Consider the following 15,299-nt stretch of genomic DNA (forward strand, 5'->3'; position numbering starts at 1 on the left):
CATCTTTAATACGATATGAATGCAAAGATTATTTTTATTCTTAAAATAAGCCACTAACTAGAAATTATATAATATAATGCAGATTAACAAATAACTAATAGAGGGAAATAAGTAACAACTGCTGAGTTCAGAGTGACACTTGAATATAGTGTAATACCACATTATCAAGATTCAAACATCTAACTTAAGTTAGAATCATGGATAGTGTAATACCACATTATCAAGATTCAAACATCTAACTTAAGTTAGAATCATGGATAGTGTAATACCACATTATCAAGATTCAAACATCTAACTTAAGTTAGAATCATGGATAGTGAAATACCACATTAACAAGATTCAAACATCTAACTTAAGTTAGAATCATGGATAGTGTAATACCACATTATCAAGATTCAAACATCTAACTTAAGTTAGAATCATGGATAGTGTAATACCACATTATCAAGATTCAAACATCTAACTTAAGTTAGAATCATGGATAGTGTAATACCACATTAACAAGATTCAAACATCTGTCTTAAGTTATAATCATGGATAGTGTAATACCACATTAACAAGATTCAAACATCTAACTTAAGTTAGAATCATGGATAGTGTAATACCACATTAACAAGATTCAAACATCTAACTTAAGTTAGAATCATGGATAGTGTAATACCACATTATCAAGATTCAAACATCTGTCTTAAGTTAGAATCATGAATAGTGTAATACCACATTATCAAGATTCAAACATCTAACTTAGGTTAGAATCATGGATAGCAAAAGACCACATTAACAAGATTCAAACATCTATCTTAAGTTAGAATCATGGATAGCATAAGACCACATTAACAAGATTCAAACATCTGTCTTAGGTTAGAATCATGGATAGCATAAGACCACATTAACAAGATTCAAACATCTGTCTTAAGTTAGAATCATGGATAGCATCAGACCACATTAACAAGATTCAAACATCTAACTTAAGTTAGAATCATGGATAGTGAAATACCACATTAACAAGATTCAAACATCTAACTTAAGTTAGAATCATGGATAGTGTAATACCACATTATCAAGATTCAAACATCTAACTTAAGTTAGAATCATGGATAGTGTAATACCACATTAACAAGATTCAAACATCTGTCTTAAGTTATAATCATGGATAGTGTAATACCACATTAACAAGATTCAAACATCTAACTTAAGTTAGAATCATGGATAGTGTAATACCACATTAACAAGATTCAAACATCTAACTTAAGTTAGAATCATGGATAGTGTAATACCACATTATCAAGATTCAAACATCTGTCTTAAGTTAGAATCATGGATAGCATAAGACCACATTAACAAGATTCAAACATCTGTCTTAGGTTAGAATCATGGATAGCATAAGACCACATTAACAAGATTCAAACATCTGTCTTAAGTTAGAATCATGGATAGCATCAGACCACATTAACAAGATTCAAACATCTGTCTTAAGTTAGAATCATGGATAGCGTAATACCACATTAACAAGATTCAAACATCTGTCTTAAGTTAGAATCATGGATAGCATCAGACCACATTAACAAGATTCAAACATCTGTCTTAAGTTAGAATCATGGATAGCATAAGACCACATTAACAATATTCAAACATCTAACTTAAGTTAGAATCATGGATAGTGTAATAATACATTAACAATATTCAAACATCTGCCTCCAATAGGTCTAATCATGTATACTGTACTGTTACACTAAAATTCAGTCATATGCTTCACCTCAAGCTAGAACCATGTATTGTGTAATACATTAATACGATTGAACCATATGCAAAGCCAACAATCCTTACCATTTATTACACGATAAATATTTCAAAAGATGATAAACATACTTGTATAAATTGGGGGGTCTCCTTCCTATAGTTTATGTAAATTAGTAAGTTACTTACAGAATTTCGATTATGGGATACTGTATTTGAACCCTTTGTCTGATTTGAAAGAAGGATTTTTTTTTCTTTTGTCCCATGAGAACACAAAATCATTTCTCCCCAGTCACAACAACTAATCAAGTGTGGGTGACACAGTAGAATGGAAGAAGTTACATGGAAGGGCCACGTTCTGAGATCATGACACAGTAGAATGGAATAAGTTACATGGAAGGACCACTTTCTGAGATAATGACACAGTAGAATGGAAGAAGTTACATGGAAGGACCACATTCTGAGATCATGACAGTAGAATGTAATAAGTTACATGAAAGGACCACTTTCTGAGATCATGACAGTAGAATGTAATAAGTTACATGGAAGGACCACGTTCTGAGATCATGACAGTAGAATGTAATAAGTTACATGGAAGGACCACGTTCTGAGATCATGACAGTAGAATGGAAGAAGTTACATGGAAGGACCACATTCTGAGATCATGACAGTAGAATGTAATAAGTTACATGGAAGGACCACATTCTGAGATCATGACAGTAGAATGGAAGAAGTTACATGGAAGGACCACTTTCTGAGATCATGACATAGTAGAATGGAAGAAGTTACATGGAAGGACCACATTCTGAGATCATGACAGTAGAATGTAATAAGTTACATGGAAGGACCACATTCTGAGATCATGACAGTAGAATGGAAGAAGTTACATGGAAGGACCACTTTCTGAGATCATGACAGTAGAATGTAATAAGTTACATGGAAGGACCACTTTCTGAGATCATGACAGTAGAATGTAATAAGTTACATGGAAGGACCACATTCTTAGATCATGACAGTAGAATGTAATAAGTTACATGGAAGGACCACATTCTGAGATCATGACAGTAGAATAGAAGAAGTTACATGGAAGGACCACTTTCTGAGATCATGACAGTAGAATAGAAGAAGTTACATGGAAGGACCACTTTCTGAGATCATGACATAGTAGAATGGAAGAAGTTACATGGAAGGACCACATTCTGATATCATGACAGTAGAATGTAATAAGTTACATGGAAGGACCACATTCTGAGATCATGACAGTAGAATGGAAGAAGTTACATGGAAGGACCACTTTCTGAGATCATGACAGTAGAATGGAAGAAGTTACATGGAAGGACCACATTCTGATATCATGACAGTAGAATGGAAGAAGTTACATGGAAGGACCACTTTCTGAGATCATGACATAGTAGAATGGAAGAAGTTACATGGAAGGACCACTTTCTGAGATCATGACATAGTAGAATGGAAGAAGTTACATGGAAGGACCACATTCTGAGATCATGACAGTAGAATGTAATAAGTTACATGGAAGGACCACATTCTGAGATCATGACAGTAGAATGTAATAAGTTACATGAAAGGACCACTTTCTGAGATCATGACAGTAGAATGTAATAAGTTACATGGAAGGACCACTTTCTGAGATCATGACAGTAGAATGGAAGAAGTTACATGGAAGGACCACATTCTTAGATCATGACAGTAGAATGTAATAAGTTACATGGAAGAACCACTTTCTGAGATCATGACAGTAGAATGTAATAAGTTACATGGAAGGACCACATTCTGAGATCATGACAGTAGAATAGAAGAAGTTACATGGAAGGACCACTTTCTGAGATCATGACATAGTAGAATGGAAGAAGTTACATGGAAGGACCACTTTCTGAGATCATGACATAGTAGAATGGAAGAACCACATTCTGAGATCATGACAGTAGAATGTAATAAGTTACATGGAAGGACCACTTTCTGAGATCATGACAGTAGAATGTAATAAGTTACATGGAAGGACCACATTCTGAGATCATGACAGTAGAATGGAAGAAGTTACATGGAAGGACCACTTTCTGAGATCATGACATAGTAGAATGGAAGAAGTTACATGGAAGGACCACATTCTGAGATCATGACAGTAGAATGTAATAAGTTACATGGAAGGACCACTTTCTGAGATCATGACATAGTACAATGGAAGAAGTTACATGGAAGGACCACATTCTGAGATCATGACAGTAGAATGTAATAAATTACATGGAAGGACCACATTCTGAGATCATGACAGTAGAATGGAAGAAGTTACTTGGAAGGACCACTTTCTGAGATCATGACATAGTAGAATGGAAGAAGTTACTTGGAAGGACCACGTTCTGAGATCGTGACACAGTAGAATGGAAGAAGTTACAGTTATAGCGGGAAATTAATTTAAAATGTGATAAAAAAACATTTCTCTTGTTTCAAACCTTTCACTGGTAATGGTAAGATCTATGTTTACATTTTTCTTTCTCAAGTCTGAGAGGCTGATAGGTGGACAGATGGGTGAACAGCATGCTTCTGTTACGTGAACAGCCCTACATGGCCAGGTGGGTTTAGGCGTTCGACTCATAATGTGAGGGTCCCGGGTTCGAATCGCCGTCACACCAAACATGCCCGCCCTTTCAGCTATGGAGGCGCTATAATGTTATGGTCAATCCCACTATTTATTGGTAAAAGAACAGTCCAAGAGTTGGCGATGGGTGGTGATGACTTCCCTCTTGTTTTTCCCTGCTAAATTTGGGACGGACAGCGCTTGTGTAGTTTTGCACGAAATTTAAAACAAACAACGTAATCTTATTTCACGTTGGTTTGATTTTTAAATTTTCTGTTACGCGTTTAATGCTCGACATTAATGTTGTCTATAGTTAATTTGGTTTACTTTTCATGTTTCGTTAAGTTTGAATTATTACCTTTAATTTATTCTATTCAGTATTGTGTATTAAACATGCGGAAACGTGAAAGCCACATTTGCAGCCTAAGGTACAAGTTAAATTACATAGATGGCAGCACCATTAATTCTCACCTGAAAGAAAGTAAGTTTTTTTCTACGCCGTTTGTCTAGCGCAAGACTACACAGTTGGCTGAGTTCTGTCCACCACAGGGATTGAACTATGGATTATAGCGTTGTAAGTAAGTAAACTCACCGTCGACTCCAGGAAAGACTTGTTTCTACGTAAACATAGATACTCAATCATACGTATAATTTATTATTTATGACTCCAATGATTACCAACTTATTTAATATGAAGAACTGAAAAAATATTTAAAATAAAATTAGAATTTCTCTTTTTTATTAAAACATTTAAAGAGTAAAATTTACACTGTATGACTAAATAACAAATCGGGAAATCGCACACGTTATTAATAATTCCATTCATTATTATGAAATTAAAACGTTTTGATTCAAACGAAATGCTAGGTAAATCTAATCTTATATCCGTAACGAGTTACTAGGTTTTACAGATATATAGTTTGTTTGCTTGATTCCAGAAATTCGCTAATCGGAGAGATATCTGTATTCATAATTTTAGTTTGACAGACTTAAATTGAAACAACTAGTCAACAGTGCCTTCCGCCGACTCTTTTGGCTACTCTTGTATGATTGAATAGTGGGTTAAGGCGTTCGACTCGTAATCTGACGGTCGCGGGTTCGAATCCCCGTCGCATCAAACATGCTCGCCCTCTCAGCAATGGGGACGTATAATGTGACGGTCAATCCCACTATTAGTTGGTAAAAGAGTTGGCGGTGGGTCATGATGATTAGCTGCCTTCCCTCTAGTCTTACACTGCTAAATCAAGGATGGCCAGCGCATATAGCCCTCGAGTAGCTTTGCTGTTGTTGATGTTGTTTTTGGAATTTCGCACAAAGCTACTCGAGGGCTATCTGTGCTAGCCGTCCCTAATTTAGCAGTGTAAGACTAGAGGGAAGGCAGCTAGTCATCACCACCCACCACCAACTCTTGGGCTACTCTTGTACCATCGAATAGTGGGATTGACCGTCACTTAATAACGCCCCCACGGCTGGGAGGGCGAGCATGTTTAGCGCGACGCGGGCGCGAACCCGCGACCCTCGGATTACGAGTCGCGCGCCTTACGCGCTTGGCCATGCCAGGCCTAGTAGCTTTGCGCGAAATTCCAAAACAAACAACCCCTATAGTGCACCCTCAAATCTCAAAATTCGGAGCGTATTGTTTTTAAATGCGGTAACCGGCCACAAATATTATATCCAGAATCCGACTCGTTAACCGATGGTCACACTCGTTCCGATGTGGTCTTGATGCATGGGCACGCGCAGAAATTTTTCCAATGAAGGAAGGGGGAAGCAAGTAATGTGAAATTGTGAAGTGATTAAAAAAAAATACCCCGTACACATATACTGAATGAATCAAGATAATTGTTTCTAATTTTCCAGGGAAACAAGTGCCTCTCCTGCCCACCCCTTCCCTACGGACGCCTACGTTTGTAAATCAGTAAATTGTTTAAATAACGTGTTTTATACGCTATGATACTATTAGGGTGTGGTATTCATACACTAGCACATTATGTAGAAGTGTAATCGATATATTAACGCGTTATATGAGGCACACCTCTTCCTTACTTTAATACGATAACCACAATTATGTTATTCTTAAGTAAACGATATACTTTAGAGGAGACGTTTGTCAGAAATCAATTATTAAAACACACACAGATTTGCAAACAAGCACAAAATCCACATATTTACATGTGTAATATGGTGTAATTATTTGATATGTTCAAGTTATTACTGAAGTTCCATATATGCAAAGATAAAATAATAAAATAATTGTCTAAAATACAAAAAAAGCAACAGTTCCTCCGACTTTCAAAGGGGTGTGATAGTAGGTTACTTTTAGCAAGATTCACTATGACATACAGTTTTTTTGGCTGGCTGTTCAAAAGTATGTGTCGTCAAAATTTATCCACGAAAGCAAACGAAAAGGGTTTGGTTTGGATTTCGCACGAAGCTACTCGAAGGCTATCTGCGCTTGCCGTCCCTAATTTAGCAGTGTAAGAGTAGAAGGAAAGTAGCTAGTCATCACCACCCACCGCCAACTCTTGGGCTACTCCTTTACCAACGAATAGGGAGATTGACCGTAACATTATAGCGTCTCAACGGTTGAAAGGGCAAGGATGTTTGGTGTGATGGGGATTCGAACCCGCAACCCTTGGATTATGAGTCGACTGCCTTAAAGACCTGGCTATGCCGACCCCTCACCAGGGGTTAATTATATATACTAGTTTGATGTAACTTTGAAACAAACCGGATGCAAGTACAAAAGTACAACCTTAGTGGTAATTAGAAGACAAAAAATGGTCCTAAAAAAACAAAAAACACTTGATTCCTGTTGGCAGATAAAAGGGAATTTTGAGTTTTGAGAGATAACAGCTCGATTACAACACTTAAATATCAATTTATAATGTCATAAAAAAAACATTGTGGTGTTTCTGTCTTTGTCTCCCGCTGGGACAGTGGTAAGTCTTCGGATTTACAACACTAAAATCAGGGGATCGATTATCCTTGATGGGCACGGCAGATAGCCCGATGTGGGTTTGCTATTAACACTTTTCTTGTGTAACAGAACTAATAGGTCCTAGGCCTTTTTCATACATTGGACTGGTCTTGTACGACTCATTTTCCATCACATTCCGCAGACATAATCTGTGAACCAAATTAAGAACAAATCGTCACCTTCTGGCATCTTGTGAAGTATCGATTTTACAATATTAGAAAAGAGAAGACAGTGTATGAAATATAACTACAAATAGTCTGTTATATATATCTGCTTGTTTAATTATTTTGTTAATGTCGGGTTTATTCTTTGTATGCTTGTTTGTTTTGATGCTACTAAGCACTTAATCTTAACGCTTCAGTACTAAGCAAAATCGCCCTTTCAGCCGTGGGGGCGTTATAAATTACGGTCAATCCCACTATTCGTTGGTAAAAGAGTAGCCCAAGAGTTGACGGTAGGTAGTGATGACTAGCTGCCTTCCCTCTAGTCTTACAATGCTAAATTAGGGACGGCTAGCGCAAATAGCCCTCTAGTAGCTTTGCGCGATATTCAAAAACAGACTAAGCTAAATTAAATCAACGAAAGATCTATTTTAGAAAGGATTATTATAATAATGACCCAGTAAAATAAGAAAATTTACAATAAAAGGATCGTAGAACATATATTAGAAGTTCAAAAATAAAACCGAATCTCTCTATTATTTTACATTTATTAAGTATTTTATAGACAAGAGATGTATTATGATATTACTAAGCGTTCATATTTTTCTGTGTGTTTTCACGAGTTTTCACTTCGGTGCTTCATTCTGGTGTCTAATTTCTGAATATGCAGATTTCTGAAAAGTGAGGGTTAACCACAGAATTATAGAAAGATGTTTATATAAAATAATTTGTTTGCGTCAGTTGCTCGTAGGACCTTGTATTTTTTACCTTATTAGTAATAACTTGGAGTCACATAAAAGAAATATGAACAAAAAATATCCAGAATTTTGCCACTGTTTAGATCACTATATATATTACGGAGAAAACGTGCGGTGTCTCCCCTAACTATTTTGATCAGATTTTTACACTTGTCTTGAATGCTCTTACAGATTTAAACAATGCATTATTCAGTAAGTAGGCTGAAGACACAAAGTGATTTTAGGGTTAACGAGTAACACATGTATACGTATATCAATATTTGCAAAAAGGATATTTTAACGCACTTTTTTATGTGGAACTGGTAAAAATGTTTTTGTTTTTTTAAATCAGAAGTGTAGGTTTTTTATGTTATTTAAATAAAGTATACATCTCTTTTATGTTTGGACAATACGGTCAAAGAGGACATTCAAAATACGGGTTTCACAAGGATGACGTCATGCACATGCGCAGTTCCAGCCTAGTTCCACACTAATTGATTTAGTGTTCCAATTACATATCACATGGTACGTTTAACTACGACATGTAAACAAGGCTGTGAGTGTCCGTAGTGTGATGTCACCAAGTTAACCTAGCACGAGCTTGTGACCTACGGGCATCTTTGAGAAAAGGTTACAAGAGTACTTACAGTATTTCTAACAGAATAGCCCTAGACTAGAAATACTGCAGATACTCACGTCGTCTTTAAAACCATATTAGTGGTGTTCGCTAGGCCTGGCACTTTGTTTTATTGCCTATTTACCCTGCTATCACTTATCGATACGTTATAAAGAGAGCTCTTCACATCGGTCACCTACCCTGTAACTCAGATATGTAATGGTTTTATTGTGTGAAATAATTTACAGTCACTCAGCCTTAACGTAACAAACGAAAGTTTCTCCTCTTGTGGTCCAGATGTGAAAGATGTTTGTTTGAAAAAAAATCACAAGAAAACACTAACTTTAACAGAAGTACTCGTTTTCTAATAACATTTCTAAATGTATATGCAATACTTAAGAATGGGTTACATAACACTTAATACATGTGTAATACTGTTTATAACACGAAATAAAAATTAAAACAAAGTGTAAAACATGAATAAACTCCCCTTTTGGCTAAACACCTAAACTAGTTAATATTAATTACATTATTTAAATAATAATACGTTCTCTAAGTTCTATAATTAAATCGGTTATTTTACCATCAACGTTGTTTGTCAAGTTTTACACATATTCATTCTTTTAATTTTTTTTTTTTTTTACATTTTAGATTTTTAGCTACGAAATAAACGACTTTTCTCAAAACATGCAAGTAATTTCTATTTGGCATGTGTCCCTTGGTGAATCAGTGTTTTTTTTTTAATTTCGCACAAAGCAACACGTGGGCTATCGGCGCTAGCCGTCTCTAATTTAGCAGTGTGAGACGAGAGGGAAGGCAGCTAGTCAACACCACCCACCGCCAACTGTTGGGCTACTCTTTCACCAACGAATAGTGGGATTGACCGACACATTATAACGCCCCCACGGCTGAAAGGGCGAGCATGTTTGATGCGACGGGAATTCGAACCCGCGACCCTCGGATTACGAGGTCGAACGCCTTAACACACCTGGCCATGCCGGGCCGTAAATCAGTGGTAAGTTTATGAAGTTGCATTGCTAAAATCCGGGTGTTCGATTCCCCATAATGGACAAACAGCAAACAGTTCATTATGTAGTTTTGTGCTGAGAAAATAGCAAGCACCTTACAATGTCTTGATTACTTATTTGAAGATTTCAAAACCACGTTTTTATGCTGTTGTATTTTATGACTAAAACATCAAAGTTTCAGAGCTTGATTTTCTACTATTGTAATTCTTTTTTCTCTCTCGTTTTTTAATATATTTAGGCTTTCAAAACATAAATATTCCGATTTAAGTTATCTTGCTAAGTTCTTCAATTTATATGAGCAGTAACATGCACTCATGCTCTCTCTATGGTTTGTATTTTTATTTTTCACCAGGTAATAAATAAGTTTAAATGTTATACAAATAATTTTAAATTATATGCAAATATGAATACTAAGACTTGCCCTCCACGACTGTGTCTGAAGAACTCCATCTGGTTGACATGACAACTCACATTGTGAAACACTTAGGTTTCTTTTACCTGTGACTTAAAGCGAATTATACACATAGTAATTATTAATACAAACTTGTCCTAACGTTTGTTCGAAGTTGCGTCAGGTTTCACTGGAATTTTTTGGCTTATCATACAGATTAAATGTACACGGTTCTTGGAAAAGATGTTCTTTATGTTTGTTCTTGAACGCAAAGCTAGAATTATAAGCGTTCGTACTCAACGCTAGACTGTACGTCAAAAACTCAGATCTCTAAATGTATCAGTGCCGTGATATTCTTCCGCGTTCAAGAAATTACGTTTCTAAGTGCTATTATCACACTAACCTTCCGCACTGTCAACAAGTTCATGAGTATTTAACTAGATTTTTGTGTGTATGTGTGTGCAAACAGACCAAAGTTGTTAAAGTTATCAGGTTATGAATTGAAACAAAAATATCGAGGATATGTCAATGCCACAGTTGTAAGTTGCGAAGTTAATAGGTGATGTCAAGAGATGACATATAAATATTAAACACGTACAAATAAGTCGCTGTGAAGAGGTCAAGGTCACATACGTTATTTTATCAAGGTTCATATTAGAGTTTAAAGGTCATCGTATTATTTGTTAATGATAGACACGTGACCACACTTCAACAGAGTGTCATTGTTTGTTATACTGTAAAGCATATGAAATATATAATTGTTACTTACCTCTGTTATTGTTGTTAGCCTGTCCCCCAGTGAAACAGCGACACGTTTATGGACTCACAACACTAAAATCCGGGGTTCGATTCCTTGCTGTGGACACAGCAACAGCAGATAAGCCAATGTAACTTTGCTGTGAAACACCCAACAAATAAATCTTCTGAAATTATGAAGACGTTTCTTATTAAAACGAACGAATATCTTGTTGACTGTGTCTTTACTCAAAGTCAAAATTAGCATTTTAACTCTGTTCGTAGACAGTAAAACACACGAATCAGATAAGTCTTCTGTTTGGTGTTCGTGATCCTTGGATGGTTATCTGGTTTCCGAACTGGACTCATAGAAAATATATAAGTTTAGAATATAAGTGAACTCATTGATAACGCGGATGACAGTATACTCTAATTGCTGTAATAACCAGTTACATAAATTGACTGATGTGTTGTTACTATCAGTTAGGCTTAAGATGAATTAAGTCGATGTGCACTAACAGGTTGACAGTTATTACTGAAAAAAAAGGGAGACTGGGAAGAACGAATGACAGAATTCAAAACACGTTACTGGCTGCACGTGAAAGAGGTACAGTATTCAAAGCACGTCATCAATCTCGTGATTATTGCCAGATTAATGAAACATAAAACGCGCATGCGCACAGCAGGAGTTTTAATACAAGAATCGAGATTGTTAAACGTGACACTCAGTACACGAATATTAATCTGTGTATAAAGAATTTGAACAATGATAACACGGTATCCAGGCGCGTGAACAATCATGACACGGTTTAGAAGAAACGAACTGTTTAGTACACGAACTGTTAGTGTACGATATTCGTATGAAGTGAAGAGTTCCAATGCGTTTTGAAGGGATATGAACATGCAGCATAAATAAACCCATTAATCTTATGTCAAAATAAAACGTTATATTGTTCTTTGTCATGGCTTTTCTTCGTCAAATGACCAGTTTCTTACTAAAACAAGATATCTCAATAACCATTAAAACGTATATTTTTAAACAAGTAGGCTAAGCTGACCTATTTTTTAAATAACAATATTATTTTGCTTATCGTTTAGATGACTGGTGTTTCCACTTTTACTTCTCGGATATATATCATAAATTTTCGTGCATTAGAAACTCAAGTAATTAGGTCAATGTCTACCACACGAATAAGTTGTGATTTTACGTTCGTGTGAGATCAAAGGTTAAACACAAGTTTTGTGAAATTGGATAACGGCTAAGCACCTACAAGTATAGTCTTCATTTAACTTTGCTCCACGTTTAGCCAAGTTCAGTAGGGTCAAGGTCTCGTGCTCTTCAAAATTGACGTAATGTCGCCGACAAGTCTGTCGCTGTGGCTCATTAAAACTTAATATCTTCCCCTCCACAAACACACGCGTTCTCCCCTCACTGCTAAGAACAGTTCGACATTGTCTCTCAGGATCACCGTTTCTCGCAGTTCTCGTGCCTTGCACAAGCTATATCACGTGAAAATGTTGTAAATCTCGATTTCTAACTTGTATTTTTATTTTAGCCTTCAGTTGTTGGTGGTTTTTGTCGTTTTTTTCTCAGAAGTTTAAGGAATTACTGTAAAATCACGTGTCTTCTGCTACTTGCTCGTGTAGCCCTCTAATTACCCATTTCTACTTTGTTTTTTGCACCTTTTACTACCGGTAGGTTCAACAAATTCCATCATATTATTTTTGCCTGTTACAAAACACAGTGTAAAAAAAAAAAAAGATAGATAAATAACACTTGATAAAATCGTTCATTATTATTTGAGCAATATTTCTGGAAACATGTAAGGAATTAGTGTGGTTAACTCCTGTGTTGTTTATATTTTCATGTGATTCTTGTATTATCTGTAATGTTAACAATGTTATAGATGCTGTGTGATATTTATTAGTAATTCCAGGATAATTACGCATATATAACGAGACGAGTAAAGCGGGCTCACGTGTGCGCGTGTTTGTTTGGAGTTACCTTTCACATCAGGGGTTCCCAACTTTTTGGCACTCGCGACCCCTTACCTAAAAGTTTGAAACCCATGTGACCCCCTACTTAGGGCTTACTATCAGCAGCTTAATTTTTCTTTTATTTTCTGTGAAGGAGAGGAAAAGAAACATCTAAAAAAATATATAAAAATTCTGTAATTATTTATCAGCAAATTAAATCACATTGGTCCAACCTGAATTCACAAAAAAGAACATATATTTCTTAAAATAATGTTAACATAGGTTTGAACAGCTATCCAACCCAGCTAGTGAGATGCCTGATGTTGCATTTCAGCAACAAGCTTTGAAATTCGTGGCCGAGCGTTTGTTAGAGCCAGTCTCATGTCATCTCCAACCACCAATCTGTTCCTATTCTTTGTTTTTATATTGACAAGAGTGGAAAATCCTGCCTCACACAAGTAGGTAGAAGCAAATGGAACAAGGACACGTAAAGCTATCATGCTGACTTTGGAATATGACTGATACATAGCGCACCAGAACTGAGTCACGGATTTCACCTTAAAGAGATCACGAGCTGAAGCGTCGTTCCTTAGATCCAGAAATTCATCTTGGATTTCATCTGGGATGCTGGATACATCAAGTTCAGTACAAAATGGGTTCCTTACCAGGGCCTCCTGTTCCTGTGATAGCTCAGAGAAGTAACACTCGACTTCCTTTTCTAGAGACTGAAGATGTTCGGTAATCTCATCCTTGAGGAACTGATCCAGTTGAATCTGAGACTCATCCGTCACTCCACAAAGTTTTTCAAACATAGCGATGTTTCCAAGATTGGTTTTCCGATGCCAGTTCTGCAGTTTGGAAACAAAGGCCTGAAGACTATCTTGAAAAAGGAGAACATGTGTTTCCCTTCCTTGAAGCTTCAAATTGAGCTTGTTCAGCTGGTCAAAATGTCGGCTAGGTACGCAACCCCATGCTTCATCTTCGAAGTGAGCTACAAGATCTTTCCTTTCTTGAGTCTCCAGGAATAGCTTTATTTCATCTTTCATTTCAAAGACACGATTAATAACGTTTCCTTTCGACAACCAATGTACTGCTGTGTAGAAGAGAAGGACTTCGTGGTCAGCATTCATGTCTTTGCATAGTTCTTTGAATAGGCGAGTGTTGAGTGCTTGAGTCTTCACATAATTTACAATTTTGATTGCAGGTTCAAGCACTTCCTGCAGAGAGGCAGGGAGAGTCTTACTGGTGAGAGCATATCGGTGAATCATGCAGTGGATGCCCTTTGCTTGAGATGCTGGTTTCTTCACTCTCGACTGGAATCCTGATTTCGATCTCAGCATAGCCAGTGCCCCATCCGTACAAACCCCACACACGTTTTCCCATTGAAGATCTTCGTCTTGAAAAAAAGTTGAAACTTTATCCATGACATCATCAGCTTTTGTTGTGGTTTCAAGTGCACTGCAGAATAAGAATTCGTCTTTGATGCCACCTGAATTAATGTATCTCACAAAGACTAGCGACTGAGAACATGAACTTACATCTGTTGACTCGTCGGGCTGAAAGGAGAACAAAGAGGAACCCTTGATTTCAGTCAAAACCTGTTCCTTCACATCCATAGACATTTTAGAAATGCGCCTCTGTATAGTATTATTTGACAGGGATACTTGCTGCATCTTCTTTGCACTGGCTTCTCCAAGAATAATATTTACTGCTTTCATCATGCAGGGTTTAAGAAGTGTTTCTTCAATCGTGTGAGGCTTTTTTTGTTTAGCAATTTCGAATGCAATCTCATATGAAGCTTCCACTACGGCTGCACTCTGCTGCTGAAACGACCCACTTCTATCGATTCTTTGGCTTTTAAGAGACCGTTCATGCCGTTTGAAGAAATCCAAACCCTTCTTTGGGTGTTCTGGATGTTTCGTCTCGAGATGACGCTTGAGTTTTGATGGGTTCATTGACTCTGCACTCAGGACAGCATGGCACAAAACACACTGTGGTTTCTCGATGCCGTCGTTGGCGAGCACAGTGGTAAAGCCAATGTTGAGGTAGCATTCTGAGTATCTGCGCCGTTTAGCCATGGAGACAACTCACCTCTACTGCTTACTTATCTCCTTGTTAAAATAAAATAAAAATGTTGAATAATGAACGCTTTGGCAACTGTAGATCTTACACTGACTACTTGTGGGGGGTGCAGGTAGAATAATGATGGGGTAAGTATTGGGAGGGAAGGGAGCGTGGCCAGTCGCGCGATTCGTCATCCACCAATCAGCAACGGACATATGACTCACGTGTCGACAGCGAGCACACACACACTTAATCACAGCTAAACAGACACACAAGCATA

General features: G+C 36.9%; 1 protein-coding gene across 1 annotated transcript in view; it reads right to left on the reverse strand.

Annotated features, from left to right (window-relative positions):
- LOC143234511 (kinesin heavy chain-like) overlaps nucleotides 1-15,299 on the reverse strand; it is a 367,254-nt gene that overhangs the window by 147,717 nt on the left and 204,238 nt on the right. The window lies entirely within an intron of this gene.

The sequence above is a fragment of the Tachypleus tridentatus genome, chromosome 12 (genome assembly GCF_004210375.1).
Source record: "Tachypleus tridentatus isolate NWPU-2018 chromosome 12, ASM421037v1, whole genome shotgun sequence".
Lineage (NCBI taxonomy): Eukaryota > Metazoa > Arthropoda > Merostomata > Xiphosura > Limulidae > Tachypleus > Tachypleus tridentatus.